The 2636-nt window shown below is 45.9% G+C and overlaps 1 pseudogene; it reads right to left on the reverse strand.

The window, feature by feature from the left end:
* Positions 1-252: 252 nt before the first annotated feature.
* On the reverse strand, positions 253-655 carry LOC110308840 (PRELI domain-containing protein 2 pseudogene; annotated as a pseudogene).
* Between the last annotated feature and the right edge of the window lie 1981 nt (positions 656-2636).

Here is a 2636-nt window from a genome sequence, read left to right on the forward strand (position 1 = left end):
TTGTGCATCTTTATGGACAAGCTGGACCAGTGGAATGTCTGCAGCTGGCTCCCACCTGCTTGAGGGACCCTACTGCCAGACCTGTCAAACTGGCTGAGGTCATGCTGAGAGTTTAAAACTGGCCCTGATGGGAGTGTTTATGCCACAGAAGTTGCCCAATGCCATATGTCAAACCTACTTGTTTTTCTTTCTCAGAGAACTAGTTATTAAACCAGTCCCCATGTGCATGAGAGCAGCTTCCCTGATTTTCTTTTATTCCACTAAGGGGGAGCCACACTGTTCTGTTAGCAGCATCTCCAATATTCTAATTTCCTTCTGGGCTCCTTGTCTTAAGAACGCTCTAGCAAAAGTCTCCAAAATACAGTTGAGAAATTCAGCCGTTGTGACTGGAATTCTGCCTGTTTGAATGAACTCTGTCCAGCCTGGACTTTCTATGCTTTCCCGGAAGACAGACGCTTCCTTCAAGGATGCGTACTGTGTCCATGTGAGGCAGTGACTCCGGATAACCATGTTCTTTTTCTGAAGGCTCAGCCATGACTCTTCTTCTAGCTGGATTATCAGGTACCTTTAAAATACTCACCTTTCAGAGGAAGCAAGCAACCACCTGCTCGAAGGGGTCCTGGAACACCTGGTGCAGGTCTATGGTGACCCCCATGTCATGCACCCTCTTTCAGGCTCCTTGCCAAGCTCTGGCCACACCCAGGATTTTTCTTTTCTAATTTAGAGTAATACATTCTTTGCATCCACTCCACTCTTCCCCCCCGCCAAAAAAAAAAAAAAAAAAACCATGTTGATGGGAGTCTTGCTGTGTAGACTAAACTAGCCTCAAAGTGTCTGTGTTGCTGAGGCTGACCTCAAACTTCTGATCCTTCTGTGCCAGCCTCCCAAGTGCAGACTCAAGGCCTTTGCCACCTTCCCTGGCTACTATCAGATTTCTCCTCCTCCTCCTCCTCTCCCTCTTCCTCCTCATGTAACTAGAGATAACCTTTGATTTCTAACCCTCCTGCCTCAGCTTCCCAAGTGTGGGCATTACAGACATGTGCTTTAGTCCTTAAAGCCTTCCTTCCTTGAGTACGGCTTACTTTCCGTCTCTCATCTCCATCATCTAGGGTCTCTTGTGGTGTGTTTGGGACAGCACCATGTCACTGTTTAGCACTGGCTGGACTGCAACTCGCTATGGACTCCAGGCTGGCCTTGAATTTGCAGCTACCCCCATGTCTGTCTCCTGAGTGCTGAGATTGCACAGTCTGGCTTATTCAGGAAGTATTTTAAATCACAGATCCTGGGCTACGCACTTAATAAACAATAAGAATCTTTGGAGGTGAAACCCATGTTCTAATTTTTTACGATTTGTTTTCATTTTTATGGGTGCTTTGCTTGCATATATACCTGTGTGAGAGCATCAATTGGAACTGGAGCTGCAGATGGCTACTAGTTGAATGTGGTTGCTGGGATTTGAACCTGGATCCTCTGGAAGAGCAGCCAGTATTCTTAACCACTGAGCTCTCTCTCTAGCCACATGTCAGCATACAGCCATGGTTAAGAATCACTGGTGCAGCCCAGAGGGCTTGATAATACAGAAAGTCTAATGTAGCGAGTCTGGCTGGGCCCTGAGACTGCTTTTCCAACAAGCTCCCAGAGATGCCAGCACTGCCAGCCATGGCTCACACTTGTGTAGCAGGAATACAAATAATGTCATAATTTTCTGAGTTTTAAAGATTATATGGAATTCAGCCATGTAAAGAGTATGTGGAATCCAGGAAGCCATCTTACCCTGGGGTGTATGCTCTCAATACCAAATCTTACTAATTTTCAATCAGTTGTATTCAATCTGTGGTCTGACTCAGCTTTCAGTGTGAGCTAATCCTGGTGGTGTAGGACTCTGCTTCGAGGAAGAGAAAAGAGGATCATAAGTTCAAAGCTTGCCTAGGCTACAGAGTGAGTTTAAGTTCAACTTGTATAACTTAGTGAGATGCTGTCTCAAAACACCCAGAAAATAAGGGAAAAAATAAATAAATTGGACTGTGGGTGTAGCTCAGGGGTAGACTATTTATATAATATAGCATGCATGAAGCCCTGGCTTTGAATCCCAGCACTAAAAAATAAAAGTTAGCTGGGTGGTGGTGGCGCATGCCTTTAATCCCAGCACTCAGGAGGCAGAGGCAGGTGGATTTCTAAATTTGAGGCCAGCCTGGTCTACAGAGTGAGTTCCAGGACAGCCAGGGCTACAAAGAGAAACCCTGACTCGAAAAACCAAATTAATTAATTAATTAATTAAAAATAAAGTTGGTGGAAGGTAATCTCACGAGCTGCAGAGAGGGACTGCTTGTGACAACTGCACTGTTGTCCATTTGTTAGGCCTTGGGGGGAGGGTTGAGACAAGGCCTCTCTGTGACCCAGGATGGCCTGCACTTGTTATTATCCAGGTTGGCCTAGAGTTTGTGGTGATTCTCCCAAATCCTGGTATGACTGGAGTGCACCACTCCGCACCACTTTGCTCAGCTCAGTTTTAAACATTTATATGTGTACGTGTGTGTCCTCGTGAGTTTGTGTGCACCATCTGCATGCAGAGGCCAGAAAGGTCACAGGAACTCCTGACACTAGAATTACAGGTAGTTGTAAGCTGCCCAACGTGG

This window comes from Mus caroli, unplaced genomic scaffold, assembly GCF_978045245.1.
Source record: "Mus caroli unplaced genomic scaffold, Mus_caroli_1 scaffold_12, whole genome shotgun sequence".
Classification (NCBI taxonomy): domain Eukaryota; kingdom Metazoa; phylum Chordata; class Mammalia; order Rodentia; family Muridae; genus Mus; species Mus caroli.